The sequence below is a fragment of the Euphorbia lathyris genome, chromosome 3 (assembly GCF_963576675.1).
Source record: "Euphorbia lathyris chromosome 3, ddEupLath1.1, whole genome shotgun sequence".
NCBI classification, from domain to species: Eukaryota; Viridiplantae; Streptophyta; class Magnoliopsida; order Malpighiales; family Euphorbiaceae; genus Euphorbia; species Euphorbia lathyris.
In genome coordinates this window covers 111,568,585-111,587,041 of record NC_088912.1, presented here as the reverse complement: position 1 = coordinate 111,587,041, position 18,457 = coordinate 111,568,585, and positions in this window count along the sequence as shown.

Here is an 18,457-nt window from a genome sequence, read left to right as displayed (position 1 = left end):
CGAGGGGGTCGGATCTGTCTTTTCTACGTGATATCTGGCTGGTCAATGTCATTCTTTGTATTGCTTGACTGGAGTCGTCCCTGACGGGCCCGAAGGCCCAAGAATGAGTGAAGGCAGCATTCGCTGAGCCCGTCTGATTGTTGGACTTACTAACTCTATGTTTGATTGACCGACTCAGGACTGTTTCCGTTAGGCCATTTCAAGCGTAGGTGAAGCCTCGCAAGAAGCACGATCGCTCTCTCGTTCTTTATATAAAACTTCCCTGGGTTAGTTTGGCCTCTGCCGTAGGCTAGCATACATATCATATGGTAGTTATTTTCGATTGGGCTTTTTCTTTGGCGAAAGCCATCTTCTATCCAAGCGGCGGGTCTTACCTTCTTTGGCCGCATGATTGTCTTGGCCATGGGATCCCCCCCGAGACCTTTTCTTATGCACTCCCGCATATTTGTAGCAATTTGGTTGAGGTGAGGTGTGCCATCCGTTTCGACGGTCTCTGAAAGCGTCCTTCCTGCTTCCTAGGAGCTCTTAGTCTAGCCTATCTCTTTTTTCTCGACAGTAAATCGCCCTTCGAATCTTATATGATATTTCTACTTTTTCTTAAACAATACATTCAATAATGAACTAGATCATTTATGCTTTCTTTCAGTATTCAAAACTGATGTGGCAGTTGAATTGCATTTTTTTTCCATATCCATAATATATATATATAATGCTATTCTTTCAATTTTACAAGGGAAAGAAAAGTGGTTTGCTTTGTTTTCTATATATATGAAGATTTTTTCAATTGTTTTGAAATCGGAAAGGAAATGTAAACGAATTCATTAGGCGAAAACCTCGAGTCAGTGACAAGATTCAGAATGAAAAAAAAAGCTTCACGCGACATTCTACTAAAAAAAAGAAGGGCACTTACTTTCACTATAGGATATCCACGGCTCTTGAGCCTTCCTTTGGAACAAGACCGCTACCTTCTTAATATTAAGACGTAGCTCACGTTACTCCCTTGCAGCACTCACATAACTGAGCTTAGCGTAAGAAACCGTTTGGGACTCCCTTGTCTTCTCAGGAACTGGTACCTGCCGATACACAAGGAAAGAGCCTCTCTTAAAATGAAAGAGCTCTTTATGTCCAATTCCCCGGGTTTAGCGACTCGAGAGTACATCTATTTTGAGCTTGCACGAGTATCGCCAAATAAAAGAACCACATGTGTTCCCAGGTCTCTCCCTTCAAATCTAGTGAGCAAGAGCTTAATCATATTCCCCAGAGCAGAGGGAAGAGAAGGCTAGACTAGTGAATCACGTACACCGGTGGGCTAAGAAAGATCCTATTCTATTTAATAAGTATTTAAACTAGTTGCCCTGTAGCTAAATAAATAAGCTTGAGTGTGGGAGCTAGTTGGGAGGGAAGTTGTCTTGATCGATCCAACAAGGCCAAGTGAATTCCTTAGCTGTGGAGGATCCTCTCTTAGTGTGCCAAGCCTGAATAGATGGTCCTCTTAACTAACTAAGTCTGCTGAAAATTGTCTTGGATTCGTATGGGATAAAACGAACGGAATACTTGGAGTGAGAACTTTGGACCTGAATATTCTGAAGAAGACCAAGGCCCATCTTCTTCTCTTAATGCAGGCAAGGCATATCTCATAAGAGCAAGTCGAAGCTACTTAGCATGGGACACATCAACTAAAGTGGCTTTTGAACGAGTGACGTTTGAAAAGCAGCTCTTCCCCACAAGAAAAGTAATGAGAGTGAAAGACAAGAATACCCCCTTTTCGTGTGTCTTTAGGAAGGGGGATATATTCACTATTCATATGCCTCTCGAAATGCCGGACATCAGATATGAATTTTTTATTTAGGAACTTCACTGAAAGCTGGGGACAAATGCCACAGAAGTCAGACCGTAAAGAGCTCTTGTCGGCGTAACCATTGAAGAAGAATTCGCAGTATAAGAAGGTGCTGCTAGGTTGTTTACAAATGTCCAAATGGTGAGTGAATAGCCGGTGAATGAAATTGAATCAGAATAGAATCTCATGTTTGAGAATAAGTTGCTAGTGGAAAGAGGAATTTCACAATGTGCTATCGAATTCGCTTCATCGAATAGTTTGGCTCTTTGATAGAAGGAGGGAATGGAAGAATTTGACAAATAAATAATGTTTGCGACGAATATACTGCAAGTCATTTGGGTGGGGGATTTCCGCTCTTAGGGGAATATCCCCTCTTTGACACATCTATTAGACCGTGGGGCACGAACACGAAGGGGAGCCTTTCTTTCTGCGCAGTTGCAGTTAAAGAAAAATATGGTACTTCTATAGCTTTCACGTGGGGGCAGCGAATAGGGGATTTCTTTTTACTCTTGAGAGAGATGCGAGCAAGTCCAGTCTTAGCATCCGCTGTGGTAATAACCGCTTCAAAAAGATCTTTCTTTTGCAGATAGAGTACACATGTACGTTATGGAATCTGATTATATATAGTAACTGCGGTTCTGGGATGGGAGTCAAATCAATGTTAGGGAGTCAAAGCTATTGGAACAGTGTAGTGAGTCTTTATATTTAATCCCTTGGAGACTGGCAAGCAAGACGCGAATAGAGCTGTCTTTCACAACAGGAGAGAATACTTCAATGAAGCAGACCCGCCACAGGTACATCCTAATGATTCTGTAGACATGATACGCTTAAAGGTAGCTGCTATATTGCTTGGTCTGGTTATGCTGTTCTTCGGGACGAGTACACCTGGTTGGACACGGCACAAAGCTTCAACCCCTCAACAGCTGCTTCGTCGACATATCTATATATATATTATTATATATATTGGATCTTCCTCAAGGGCCTAGCGGGTAGGCTTAATCACTGGCTTTGACCTCAGATTCATTAAGAAAGTAGTTTACGTAACTGTCACAGCTCCAATGCGATAATCTTGTTAATCAGCAAAGTAGCTAGCCTAAATAAGGAGTTTACAATTGTTTGATCATAAAGGTTGTTGTATTGCCGTGCCTGAAGCTAGATGACAAGGCAAAAAAAAGTGTATCTTTATTGGCTACAGTCATGAGACGAAAGGTGACAAGCTGTATAATCCGAAGACTAAAAAGTCAGTCGAGATCTTACTTTTCTTTTGGCGAGGATGGTGTTTGGGATTGGTCAGTTCAAGATAATATTATCTTTGCCGGTGCTAATTGTTGTCATGTCAATAGAGAAAGACAAGTTGAAGATCAAATTGTGCAGTCTACTAATGATGTTCCTCCATCACATGTGACACCTACTCCTGCAGAGTCTTCTAGTCGTCCACAGCACCAACGCCGCTTGCCTGCTCGCTTGCAAGATTATGTGGTTGGTAATGAGAAAAATTACCCATCTGATGATGATAATGATGATGTAGCACATTTTTTATTTATTTGTAGATTGTGATTTACATATAAGGAAGCTGCCTATGATAGGAAAAAGAAAACTTGATTTGATCAGATAGTTCCCCTCTCCTGGCGAGATTATTACTCGTAATTCATGCGAGAGTGTCTTCCTTCGCATCTGTTCTTATGCCTGTGCCGTAGAGATTTTTAATGCGTGCACCTATATAGTTCTTTCAATACGATATAGCTACTACTTGAAAGGGTGCCCCTTACGATCTTTCTTCCTTCAGTCCGGGAAGAGATTGACTATTTCACAATAGGTTTTTGTATTTTTTATTTCCCGATCACTGGAAGCAATCTTCACTGGCACAAGGATCTCTTCACAGCAACCTTCACTATGATAGAACCCAACAATGAGTTTACGGAGGCTTCACTTCGAGTAGTGCGAGCTCGTCTGATGCAAGAGAAAGATCCAATGGATGATTGATGTCAAATTTTTCTTTTTTTTTCAAAGGTTTAATTGAATCCTAGCTCATAGATGTGACCTCTGTCTCGAAGGCGAAAGACCCCTTACTTTTACTTTACTCGATTTATTTGATCGATGGTAGGTACCCTATCTTCATTGTAGATGGACATTCTAACTTCTTCTTTCTCGATCCTGGGAAAGACATCTCGAGCTTAAGGGAAGACATGGTGATAAAGAGCTGCAACTCCATCAAAGAACTTTCTCAGCAGAGGGAGGCCCCACAACGGCTTAATCTCAAAAAGCTGACTCTTCATCTTACAGGGTGTCAATGCAAGCAAGCTTAAACTAATAAAGTAAAAAAAGAAAGCTGGATAGTGTCCTTAGGAGAGGAGCAAGAACTTCCCCTTGATCTAATAAAAAACAAAAAGAGTAGCCACGGCATTACATGAAAGCTCTTCTTTCCTACTGTTCTTATTCTTTCTTAAGTAGGGCTGCTAACACTAGATTAGATGTAAACCCTTTTGATAGAAGGGTAAAGTACTCTTTTTTGTTTCTGTACGGCTGTTTTTTCTTGGCTCGTTTAGTAGACAGCGAGCGAGCTGACAAACGAATGAATGAGCAAGCCTGCCTGCGAGTGAATAAACTCTGCGAATGCTTCTCGTCTTCAGCTGTGGGACCGGTCTGTCTGTAATAAGCAATTCCTTGGGTGGGAATAGGTGACATCGCTAGGAGAGCTGAGAGGGACGGATTTACCAATGTCCAAGGCAAGAGAAAAAAGGACCCTCCTCGCTAGCAGCACAGTTCACTCCTGCGGATTCTTTCACAATGGAGCAAACCAAGTCAGGGAAGAGGATGAAGACTGATTCCCAGAAAAGCCATCTCTAGTAGACCTGCCAATCAATATTATGCCATACCTTTATATGATATCAGCTTGGCTTTATTTCCTCTCTAGCACAGCACACGCATAGCTGCCTCACATCGACATCGAGTATGCTCGCAATTCGCTTATCCCCATTATACAAACGAATTTGGAGAAGTAGAGCGGAACCTGGATTCTTTCTATCTGTGAAGGATCTTTCCGGGTCGTGCTTTTGCTTCTACAAAAGGGAATCAAAAAAGGAACTCCAGGCCCTCCACCTTAATAAGATGGATTAGACAAAAGGATATCTCTCAGAAGGTTCAAGGATGATTCTGATTGCCCTACCAGCTAAACAACTTAATTCCTATTGTCTAACTCCTTTCCTTTATGGGTTGGCTACCGGGGATCCATTGTGGCTTGTGACTAGGTTGGTACGGGTGAATTACCATCAAGCCTAAGTTATCTGGTTCTGGCTAATGCCCTAAGGGGTTGGCCTTGCTTTGAGTTAGTAATACTCTAAGTGCGGTTAGTACAAGAAGGTTCTGCGGCTTACTCTTACTACAGTTAAAACCTTTGTCCTAGTGTCGTGCACAGTCGGGATATCTAAATAACAAGCGATTCCCATATTATGCACTCGGAAATCCCACTCCATTCATCTGTAACTAGACTAGAACATCCTCACTTCCAGATCCAAAGGTGGGTGCTAATAGAATTGATTGACGAAGAAAAACGACGCTATCTGTGATTACTCTTTGCCCCCCAAGAAGACTCAAGACAAACTTCCCCATTTTCTTTTGTTGGTTTTGTTATCCAACTCTCTTTTATCCCCAGAAAGAAATGAAGTATGAATGACCTTCCGAGCAACTAGGATCAGGCCGATACGCTTTCTCAAGTGAATTCATCGATCAGGCACTAGGCCTTCCCTTCTCTCTCCTTTAAAGAAAAGCGATTACCTACCTTATAGTTGCGCTATGCGTAGCCTTGCAGCAGAATGAGTTGGATATAAAAGGTGTGCTAAGATCGATCTATGCCTTCAATAGCAAGTTGGCAACAGCCTTCTCCTATGCTTTTTTCTGGGATTCAATACCGGCATTAGAAGTATGTGCGGAAAGACTGGTTATGAATGCAAGATTTCTTGATAGAGAAATGTGTGCTGAGCCAATCCGTAAAAGAAAGAGTACCACTGAGATGAGAAAGCAAACTTAGCTAAAACAGCCAATAGGAAGTCCCAAGAGACACGTAAGCCTTTTGCATATCAACTTTGCCAATGTCCAAACCATAATGCTTTTCAATATCCGCAGCAGGCAAGGGCAATATTTTCAACAATATTACGGCCAGGAACAAAGCCCGTTTGTTCATAAATTCGGGCCAATCTATCAGACAACAGTTTAGATAGAATTTGAGAGCTTCCGTTTTTCTGATTGGGCGCATGTCTGAAAAAGAAGCCCTGCCCTAGCTATGCCACTCATTGCTGGAGAATGGTGAAGGATCAACTTCCATTTGTGTTTACTTACAGTAAATGGTTGATTGGTAAAGGGAACAAAGATTGTTTTGTATGGAACTATCATGAGATGCCCTGTTTAGTGGAGCACAAGCTTCCAAGGCTTTCAAGCAGCCACCAAGAAGAATAGCACCTGGGGGGAAGAGATCTAATTGCTAAGAAGAGGAAGTGAAGCTCGGCTCGTTATCGAGGAAGCTCTTTAGCCTTAGAAGGCAATAGACGGAATGCGTAGGTTATAGCTCTGAGTCTTATTAATAGTAGTCTCGGACTGACTGTCTTTCTGCCTTGAGAGATGCGAAGAATGGCTATCTTTCGTACCCTCGCTCTAGGGATGGGACTTTCCTTTTTTATTGAATTTGAATTTACTTGCTCGCCGCAACTACATCGGCTTAAAACAGAGTTTACCAAGTAAGAAATGCTCCCACCCAAGCCATTTCGGGCAACAGAAAAAATGACTGTTCTTTTGAAAGGAAGGAGACGACTTGCTCGGCATTCAAAGACGAAAAGCAACTCAATTGAATCTGGTTTAGCTACTAGCTACTTTGAAAGAATTTATGCCTTTTTTATTTTTATTATATATATACGCCTGTTGAGCTGAAACCCTTATCTTTCAAATTAAAATCCAGGGTCTGCCCGCATATCCGTTATGACAGAATCAAGCCTAATGCAGTTTCTTTTTCAGATTCTATTCTCTACTGATCACGCCTGGGGTAGGTGCAAAATGAATAGGAGAGAGATTCCACATCCTGCTCTAATTATTTGTCGCTCTCTCTTACTTGATAGAGTAGAGTAAGTCGATGACGCGTTTGAAAAAATCACTTTCTTCACCCTTTGACGAGAGGTCTAACACTATACTATGTTTTTCAGATCCCAAAAGGATTGGGTCATAGGGCCCTAGGTTTCCTTATATATTGTCTGAATCGCCCAATTCCATCGGTTCGAGTGCTCGTTCTGTATATGTATAGTGCCCTTTCCCGATGTCAGGGAGTCTGCTGCTATGGGGTTGAGGAAAAGCTTGTATGTAGTATTGATGCTTTTGGCATCACTTGTCTGTCTCGGGACCCTTGTAACCGTGGGTAAAAAGCTTTTGTAAATATGGTTGAGGCTAGACTAGGGAAATTGAATACCTACTGGTTTATCGTATAATAAGATAAAGTAAAGGCTGCACATGAAAAGAAAAGGAAGAAATTCGACAGAAGGAAGAATTAAAGCCTTTAATAAGTTTAAGTAAGGACTTTACCTTTGCGAGTGCTGTCGTATAATAAGCCCGGAGTAGGCTGCTATTGACTCCGATGTGGATGGGATGCATGGGATTTCTATCGAGGCTAAGGCTAAGCTAAAGATTCGACAGGCGAGACATCTATTTTCATTAACTAAGAAGGGATTTACAAATAGTAAAAGAGGTGTCGTAGATAAGAAACTGATTGCCCTGAAGTGAAGACAGTAACTTCACTTCCTACTTCAAGCTGGGTAAGGGAAGTGTGGAATTCAGACAGATTGCCTATGGGGGGATAAATTGTTAATTGTATGTCCTAAGTAGGGCAAGGTTTGACACTATATAAGGTCCAGGGCTCGCTCATTAGCTCTGTTACCTCCTTTACTTACTTTCTTTTGAAAGCGCTAGGCACTTGCTTATTAAAAAAAATATCCCCCGGCGGCATTTAGTTTATTCGAGAACATCTGTGCAAGGATAAGTGGCAGAAGAAAAGGCGCGTAGCAGAATCGGATTTTTCTACTTTACTTCTCCTCAAAATCCAACAGGTAATACCTCACAGTGAACGAGGCCTAAACTTATTAAAGCTTCATGTCTATCTATCACTTAGAAAAGTGATGATGAAGGTGATGAGGTTAACCCATTACAAAGGATGATAGGATGGAATAATCCGAAAGAAAGGTTCTTTTATTCGCGCCTCCTAAACCTGATCATGATGCTAACAATAAGAGCAAACAGCAAACCGAGCTAGAATAGCAAGCTTGGTTTTTATGAAAACTCGCTCCAATAGTGCCTTCGCGGAACTCTCTTTAGTTTAGTGCACCAAAGGTAATTCAATGCTGCCACTCTTTTTCTCAGCTAACAAAACACTCTATCCAATCCGACGCACCCTTCTCTTCGTAATCTTTAACGGCTTTGTGTCCTAGCAGCCGTCCCTAGTTGAGAAGGTGGAAAACCTACCTCGACACGCTTTCAATTCGATTCTGGGAATACAGTTAGGTTAGCCTTCTCCTTTCTCCTTCATCTGGTTTGGATGTTGAAAGATCTGCTTTGGAAGATTATTAAAAAACAATTGATTAAGCAGATTCGTATGCTTTGAGTGCTTCTGTTCTAGTTCTAGCTTCCTTACCCTGTCCCTGTGGATTAGGAAGTGAATTGTACCTATCTTACTCTCTCTTCTTTAATGGTTAATTCCTGTTTTTTATCGAGGGACATGTCATAAATATGGAAATCGGTGATCTCGCTATGGCTAAAACACTACTTTTTTGCCTCTTTCAGGGGTCGGTCGTTCCTGAAGGGAAACCAGCCATTTGAACCAGGATTTTTAGCAATGATCGTAGTTTCACGCATAGATGATATAAGCCTTCTTCTGACTGACCGGACCAATGCATGGAGAAAGCTATTGACTCTGATCATGCTACGCTACGAAATATCCACTAAAGATACTTGACTGACCTAAGCTGCTCTTTTTTTCCTGGCAAACGACTCCAGTGACTAGACCAAGGGGAATCACGACTGAAGATGGGGTGTTTAACCATCTCAAAGTGGACTCGTTGGCTTATATAGAAACCGCCCGGAATCCCTTTTTTGGGGGCTATATAGTGTCACGGATGGAAGGCGTCCATTAAACTTCGCCGAGTCAATTTGACCACAGCCCTTAATGGCCAGACCATATAAGAAAGATGGTTCGGGTCTTCGTGCTGAAAAAAGCGAAAGTAGCCCATAGATCTTTCTACTTAAATACGAGTTCCGACAAGAGCTCCAGCTGAAATGCTGAATACTTAAGGCAGTCTATGAGTGAAAGACTTCCTTTTTTTGGGCATACGGAGACGGAGGCTAATAAGTAAGTCAAGGGCTAGAGAAGAAGAAGAGGCCTTCCTTATAGGTCTGGTCTCCCAGTTGTTGTAGATTCTATAGATCTTTCTCCACCCTTCCTTCTCCAGCATTTCGCTTCCAATTCATCAATCTAATGGGGAGGTGTGAGAATCAGATCCAGGGAACAGCTGGAGTTTTGATCAGGATTTTCCGAAGTTGCGCCCAACTCGCCTTTCTAATCAACGTAGGGACGAGGCTTTCTAGACATTTAGCCAAACCTGATCATAGCTAGTGGTAGAGCCCCGAGGTGAAAGGCTTGCTTGCCGGGACTTCACTTATTCTCCTCTTCGGCCTATCTCAGGATTCGCACCTATAGGAAGCGGAAGGGTGCCCAGAAACTTCATGCTCCAAGTCTTACAGTCGCCGAGGACGTACGCTGAACCAGATTAAATCGGTGCCTTAACGTTCGGTGATTGCACATTCATTGTGGCATTGGTGAACTCGAGTTGCCAGAAAGAGCTAGACTAGATGGTTTACTGACGTCTCCCGACCCCGTTTCTAGTACTAGCCGAAAAAAGTCGACAAAAGCAGCTTGCTGCTGGTGTGGCCACCCGATCATATGCAGATTACCTTAAGGGCCGGAGATAGAGAAGAGTTTATGAAGCTGCCCTCCACACAAATAGACTCAGACGGTATTCCCTTTGTTGAGTGGCAGGAGGAGAGTCTGCTGCTAGCAAACAAATAGATAGGCAGTAGACAAAGGAAGACCCCTCTTTGAATTCTTTTTCTGGTACATTCCCCCCTGCTGCAGCATCTGATGCCTGTCTCGGTTCGGTTAGCGAAGCTGGTGTGTAGTGAGTCGTTTGGGCTCTGGTCGATCTGAGTGGGGCATTCCACATGGGAGGAAGGGGAAGTTTGCCTACTCGATCTTCCTAGTGTATTAGCCTATTGACTGGGTTGAAGGACACCCTACCTCAATCATAATCATAAAAAAGGTATTTTCGGACAGTCGACCTTGCGCCCCAGACCAACCCATTGACCTCAAACCGTCCGGAGCCTACTTGTCTCTACAAGCGGTGGACATGCAACTCCGGGAAGAAATTGAGATCTTCCTAGAACCTTATAGAACTTGACCCTTTTGGTCTTACCTGTGTGAACCTCTTTGAGCCCTTACCTCCTTAAGATAAGAAGGGACTAAGAAAAGGTCAAGCCACACCTTTGCTCTTAGCATCATGTACCTTGGGTATCCCCTTGCCTTGAGGTCTCCGTTTGGTGTCCTTTCCCTTGAATTCCTTTTGAGTCTTTGACATTTTTGCGCCTGAACCCATGGGCGAATACCAATTCTTGGTGGTCCTAGCTGCTTGGGCCGGGGCAAGGTTTAGCACACTCTGGCGCCTAAGCAGAGCTTGGGCCCATGGTTGCAACCAACAATTGCCTATCTTCGCCCAAGATAGACCATTAGCGCAGAAAAAAGTTTGACATAGTCACCTACCTATATGCTTGAGCCTCATGAGGGCTTGCTTTTCTATCCAGGCCACGCAGATATATATAAAGGCCTTCCGCTCCTTCTTGAGTTCTTACTAAGTGTTGATGAAGCATCTCCCTTCTCTGGTATCCTCATACTTTTTTTTTGTGCGTCACTATAGCTTAGCATCTCCCCGTAAGATACATGGTTGCGGTTGTGACCGTGGCCAGAGGCTTCTTCCTCATCTACGTCACGGTGGTGCGGAGACATCCGAAAAGTGAAGGCAGTCCAAGCCCAACCCAAAACAAAATAGGAATCAGTCCTCTTATTATTATAATAGATATCCGTACCGTACTCGCGTTCCCAAGGCTCGATGAAATTGAGCTAAACATTCTTCTGTTGGTTAAACATTCAAATGCTACTAGAGAGACTGGGAATGAAAGAACTGCGGATAAATCCGTGGTAGTGGAAGGGAGAAGTCATGGTAAGGGAAAGTGAGTTTTAACCAACCGTAATGATTATTGATTGAATAATCCCGGCGACAGATGAGATGCAATATCTTTAAAGCTCCGCCGCTTTTCACTGATACAAGAGTGGAAGAATTAAACTTCATCGGGATTTGCTTAGTTTTTAGTCCGCCCAAAGGTCAGTAACGAGTTCAGGCTTGTTGGATTGTAGCAGCCGTTAGTATCAAGATAGTTAGACTTAAAGGTAGGTCTTACAGTAGCTTTGGTAGCAGTTAAGGCATCCAGGCACGGATGTCAGAAGGCAGTACGTCGGCAGGAAGGATGGTAGCTTCTGGACTTGAGATTTGAGCTCGATGCAGCGAAATTCTCATAGATAGAGATCTTACGAACTAAGTACAGAAGGTGTAGGACCTGCTCTTGCTTCGTAGCTCTTGGTACAAAGGGGTAGCGAAGAGCATAAACAGCTCTAACTGCTTTAGCAGTAGCTGCGGAAATGGCTTATTGCTTTAGAAAGCCTCAAAACTGGAGCGAAGCACTGCCTACGATGACTTGTAGGCCAAGGCTCTGTAAGAGTAGATTTTATTCCAATTTCCATTTCACAACCCCTACTCATAACAGCAGGGCATGAAAGGGTCCAAATAGCCAAAAAGTTGGTCCTTTGTATTGGTGATATCCAATCAGGGTACCTAACTAAGGTCATCGCCCAATCATTTAACCCGAATACGAGTACTCGTGCCCCAGTCCCACCTCTTTCTTCCGTTAGATCACTTGAATCGGGGGCATCAACAGGTATCTCCTATAATCAAAATTTCGAACTTTCTCCTTATTAGGTCCTAGCCCGATCCTATGCTTTCAACTGGTGGAAAATAATAACTTGTTGCTTAATTATGCCCTTCCTACAGGAAAGGGATCGATATCTGGATCATCCTATGCCACAACTATTCCAGTAGGTCAGGGATCAGATCATTTAATTGTATGATAAGGTCTCGCCTAATTACCATTCCTATTGCTTTCTGGTCGGGGACATGAATCTGGTTCAATTGTACTCTCCGTCTCCGTGGTCTCGCTACCAATCGAGGGCATTACTAGTCCTTCCTTTTTCGGCGTGGCGATGATTGGTATTAGCGTATAAAAGAATAGAGTGGAAATTTCCTACTCGATCAGTTGATAACGAGAAGAGTCTAAATGGTAGGTCCACATCAGCTTCGAATCCTGTCGTGAATGTGATGAACGATGGCTTCTAGCTAATCATTCCGGTAAAAAATATATGATAAGGTAAGACCAAAAGGTTCACGGTGAATGAAGATGGTGATCTATCCTTACTTATCTAATTGGATCCCGGGTCCCTAAAAGGAAGCACCTTTTCTGGACCAAAGCCTTCCTTAGCAGAGAGGTAGGCAAGTTATGAGACTGAAAGGTACGCAGTTACTCGACCGCAGGAACGCAGTAGCTCGGCCAACAGGTTCGGAAGATGCGAGATAGATATAAGTGTTATTTGTTGGACGGAACGGACTTGCTCTAAGTGGGTATTGTTACCGGGGATCGAGGCGAGAAGATCGGGACAAGGAGTAAAGCAGCTCGACCAAAGGTACGAAGGTGGGGAACTCCTAGTTCCCCGGAGAGGTACTTTAAGTTAGTCGACTGGAAGGAGAGGTAAGGAGTCAGACCAATACCAGTCTGATGGCAGGAACGGAGTCCAGGAGAGGTAGATAGTTGCCCGGCGCAGCTACTTTCTTTACCGGGAACAAAGTAACTCGACTGAAAGGCTTGGTTGCAGACGCTCGACCAACAACAACAGGGATGGGGGAGGTACAGACTAGTTTTACCAGGGACCAACTGTGGGAGGAACGAAGATGCTTGTTTGATAGAACAAGGTACAAAGTTAGTCGATCGAAAGAGAGAGGAACGAAGATGCGATGGAACATGGTTTCACTTGACACTCACACAATCCGGCTTCTGAAGTTCGCACGTAAAAGTCCTAATTTTAGCTAAGCAAACGGAAAAATAAAAAATTTTCTTATGAGATTTGACTTCTAGGGATCTGGTAAGCAACTTGGAATCTTTCTCTCTGGGGAATCTTTCTAATGTGATTTTCCACGATGAAAAAGTTGAATTGAAAAGGTGGTCCACGAGGTTTGAAGGAGACAGGTACGAGACAAAAGGGCCTAAGGAACTTAGGTGGAACGAAGTTAGCCCGAGAACAGCTTAGCTTTGAACTTTCTTTATGTAGTTTGACCGGTGATGAAGGGAGTTGCTGAACAGTGGAAAGGCATAAAACTGAAGTAGCGAGACCGGTTCTCAATGCTTTACCGGGTTTGAAGACGCTCGAGTCCGACGAGAGGGTGAAAAGCAAGGTACCCTGTTACGAGACCAATCGGTAAAGGTACGCAGTCACTTGACCGGAGGGTTGAAGATGCTCGAGCAAAGCGAGAGGAAAGGGATTTACTCGACCAGAGGAACTGGGAGAGATAGGACTAGCTCGACCAGAGGCTCAATGTAACTCGAGTAGAGGGATGGGATTGCTGAACACTTTTCCAATCCTTCTTCTTAAGTTCCATAAAATCACTAGAAAAAGCTAGATCAATTTGCTGTTTTCCCGGGATTTTTGAATCTAATTTCTAGAATTAGCTAAAATTAGATATATTACGTAATTTCTTTAGCGGGTGAAGGTATTCAAGGTCTTCTAGAGCAGCTAGTCCCAACGAAGTTGCGTTTTACCGGGATTTTTCGATCAACTTTTGAATGACTTTTCTATTGATTTTGTTTGCACTGCATTCTAGCAATGCAATTCAATGGGAAATGAAATGAAATAAGAAGAGCAAGAGGTTGGTTTTTACCAGGTAAAGAGTCAACTCAGCGAAGTACAAAGTACAACCAACCGGGAACTCGGCTAAGTACAACCGGGAACTCGGCGAAGTCAAACTGTTTCAGAAGCAAAGCGAAAGGGCTAGGGAGTCCTATAAGGTTACCGGTTCTAAACCATAATTGGCAGGCAGAAGACTAAGACTAAAGTTCCAAGCATAGGTCCTAGGGCTAGGGTTCCGACAGGCCTAAAGAATGGGCGAAAGAAGGCCGGGTTCATAAGGCCTAAAACTAGGCTTTTCAAGCCAATAGAGAATGTTTACGCGTAACTTCAAAAGCAGACCAGAATAGGTAGGCAAAAGACTAAGCTACGGGTTCGGTTCATAAGCAGGAGAAGGGTGTAACGGGAAAAGGGCGAATAACCGGGCGTACCACAGAGGTAGGAAGGTAAGATATGAGTATTTAATACTACATTTCAGGCTTAGCTATAAGCAAGCCAGATGGTTTCGAATCGGTTAACCGAAAGGAACTGATCTTTCTGCAAGAGAATAGGGTGATTTAGGAATAGGAAAGCCAAAAGAAATGGCTATTTCTTAGAAGATAAGAAACCAAAAGGTGTAACCATTTCGGTGTCTTGTCTAATTACGAGATTCGAAAGAGAAGAAAGCCGGGAAAGGGTGAATAAGCGAAGCGAAAGAAGGCCTAAGCAGCAAGCCAAGGGTGAATAAGCAAAATAAGGCCTAAAGCAGCAAGCCTAGGGCTAGGGTTCGTAGACCAGAAGGCAAAAGACCCTGTTGGGGTGGATTTACGGGTAAGGTATAGCTAAGAATGTTGGATCCCGGGTAAGATAAGTGCCCAGAGGTTCGAAGATGCTCGACATTACCCAGAGAGGGTAAGATTGGATCTGTTCCCTTACTTGAACCAAGCTAGCTTGGCTAAGAATCCAATATAGAATCTTTACCCGTAACTTCATACCTAAAAGGTTGCCATCCATATTCCTTACCGCAAGTAAGTGTAAACTTTACCTTAGTAGTTCTATTTTCTTAATATCATAAGATAGCATATTTTGCAAAATCAGAGATTTTCATCGAAAAAACCCGGCTTTTAGCAACTTTTTTCATCTAAAATGATAGATTTTAGAACATTCTTTGGCAGTGATAAATCTAGATTGCTCAGCAATCTAGGTTCAGTAAGCTTTCTTGAATCATCTACGAGATTTTCGTCTTTACCGATCTCAGTAATAGGTAGACCAATAGATTTAGGTTCATACGCTATGGGTTCATACGCTACACCAATAGAATAGGTGTAGTTCCGGAGCTATGGTCTACGCCGAGAAGAAAGACGACCCACAGACGAGTTGGTTCCCACACGGCAGCTACAGAGGATGAAGACTTTGATGGAGATGAAACTTCGTTTCTGCTCTGCTTTCACTTAGACTGAGTTTCCCGTAAGATTCAATTCCGCATTCGATTGCTAATATCATAAGATAGCATCTTTTCTAAAATCATAGATTTTCATCGAAAAAACCCGGCTTTTAGCAACTTTTTTATCTAAAATTCTAGATTTTAGAACATGAATTGGCTGTTCTGAACCTAGATTGCTCAGCAAGGTACAAATAGCCGCTTTTACCCGTAATTGAGGGGCCGCATAGGAGCCTTTGAGAAGCTTTGGAGCGTAATTGAAGGGCAAGTAGGAGCTTTTACGCTCGGTACAAATAGGCTAATTGTAGCCTAATAGCAACCTTTTTTCCGGTTTCAGATGCGTTTCTAAGAAACGAAGTTTCTGTTCTAAGCTCGTTCCAACGAGGCTAATATGAGCTTTTACCCGGGCCGCATAGGAGCCTTTGAGCTCGGGAGAAAGCGAAGGTGGCCACATCTCCACTCCAACCCTACAAGGTAAGACGGACAGCCAACGACAGATCCTATGATCCACTTTACCTAGCCTAAAAATAGGGCATCCGAGCCTGTGAAGGTGCGCCTATGGCATATTCCACACAGATAGACCTTCTCGAATAGGCAAAGAATTGTTGGTCCAGGGTAGGTTCCAGTTCCCAGAGGTTCAAAGATGCTCAACCAAAGGTACGGACGTGGGGAACTCCTAGTTCCCCGAAGAGGCATACTGCCCTTACCTTAGGAGTAGCCCGATCTCTTGGCTAAGATCTCATATCGTAAGAGAAGGTCAAGCTAGCTAGTCTATTTACGTTCGAAGTAACGAATAAAGTAAGCTAGTCGTCGGAACGAAGTGTATAATTAACTGGAGAAAGCAAGTAACGAATGAAAGCAATAAAGATAAGATATACAAAGTGTACCGCGATTAGTTTAGCCCTTTCTTCATAGGCAGTGCTCTCTTGTTGAGGCTGAGCTCTTACTAATTCTATTACTAAGATAATGTAATGTAATTGATGAACATCTGAAAGGATGCTCTCGAAGGAAAGCTTTGATGGCTCTTGAAGGAAAGCTTTGATGGCTCTCGAAGGCCTAAAGCCGGGCTAGAGGCACTAAAAGAAAGCAAGGCAAAGAAAGCATGAAGCCTAGGGCCGCTAGGGAGTCTGATAAGGTTACCGGTTAAAAACCAGACTTGGAGGTGAAAAAGCCTAATAGGCAGGCTAGAGAAAAGGGTTCCTAAGCAGCTAGAAGAAAGCAGGGTAAAGAAAGTGAGTTCCAAGCCGGGTAAAGAAAGTGAGTTCCAAGCCGGCTAGAGGCTCATAAGCAGGATCGGGAAAAGGATTGCTAAGCAGCCAAAACCGGTAGGAAGGTCACCAATGAGTATTAAATACGTAATTGATGGGGCATGCTCCAGAGGTATTAAAGCCTATATGCCTCTTTCTTTACCCACTAAGTAAGAAGTAGAAGTCCGAGGGTTTGGAAAGAAAGAACGGGAACAAAGCAAAGCCAGCAAGCAAGTTCCCCAAGGGTAAGCAAAGCAAAGCCAGCAAGCCCCAAGGAAGCAAAGGCAAGCAAAGCGAGGAATAAAACATAAATATGGGTTTTCACACGTGATTTCATTTCTAGAATGAGTAGGCGAAAGCGCAAAGGCAAAGAAAGAAGGCAAAAAGATAGGGTTTTAATCGGTAAAAGGAACTGATCTTTCTGCAAGAGAATAGGGGGTTAAGGTTAGTTTACCGTATATATTGAATATAGAAAGTAGAGCTAGGGAACTGGAGAAATAGGGCTTGTCCCCAAGCTAAGGAATTCAGTTTTGACTTAGTCTTCTATATAACTCACTCACTAAACAAAGACAGAATCGGGAAAGCAAAGCCCCAAGGCTAGGGGCAAGGCAAAGCAAAGAAGGGAAAGCGAGGAATAAAGAATAAATCTAGGTTTGAACATGTGATTTCATTTCTAGAATGACTAGGTGAATAAGCGAAAGAAGGATAAAGCGAAGCAAATAGGAATAGGTGGTTTTACCCGTAATTGATGAATAGCCTTTATCTCGTTCTAATGAGATAAAGAGAAGCTTTTCTGCTGAATTTCCCTTGTCAGATGGCTTGAAAAAGAGTAACTGCTTATGGCTAGCCTTTGCCAACTGAAATGGCAAAAGGGGGACTGGGAATGGTCATAGGAAAGTGTTACCAGCCAAGGCAAGAAATCTATCTCTCTCTTATCGTTAGATCTCCCATGCAGAAGGAATGGCACTAGCTGGATTCGCTTTCCTTTAAACAACCAATGAAATGGGATAAGGTAATACCGATATTGGAAATGGAACTTGAAGGGCTTGCGCAATTGGATAGGCTTACAGGGAACTGTAATGATGATATGCTTAACACCCAAAGTAAGTGCATTGGGGAATAGGACTCGAAAGCTTGAAGTGAAGTTACTTGCTTCAGGGCAATCAGTTTAGCTGCTAAAAAAAACATCGGGAAATCCGACAGCAAATAAAATAGTTGTATTATCCAACAACTGGGACAAAGGCATAACATGAGTTTAACTCAAGCACTAGAATATCCGTATAGTAGATTAGCGTCACGCCAACGCAACTCTTAAACCATCGGCGACCGGAAGGTCTAAGCAACTAGATTAGCCGATTACCAAACCGTTGAGGGAATGGAAAGGAGTAGCCTGGCTGGTCACAGATAGACCAGCTCCGAAGTCAAAGACAGCGGAAAATGAGAAGTCAGGATATTCACCTAGGCGGACTCCCCCCCCCAACTTCCAAACCCAAAGCCCTCTTGTATGCCCAGATCAAGGAGTAGGAGTAGCCAACCCAACCTTAAGAAAACTACTTAATCAGGGGCATAGGCATACATAGAAGAAGAAAGGAATGAAAAAGAGAGGGTTTTTTCCAGCCGGTAGACTAACAAAAAGAGGGGAAGTCTCTCAGTGATTACGCCTATAAAGTGGCATAGCGGGGAAGAACCTGCTCTTATAGACGAGATTGGGAATTTTTTAGAAGACTTCCTGGCGGCTACCATCTCGCTCTAGAAGAGAAAAGGGGGAATAATACCTGGGACTATCAAACAAAGTCCCACAGCGCCGACAACAGCCACTTCCCGATCAGATTTAACGGATTTGTACTTGACTTTATATATGAAATAGC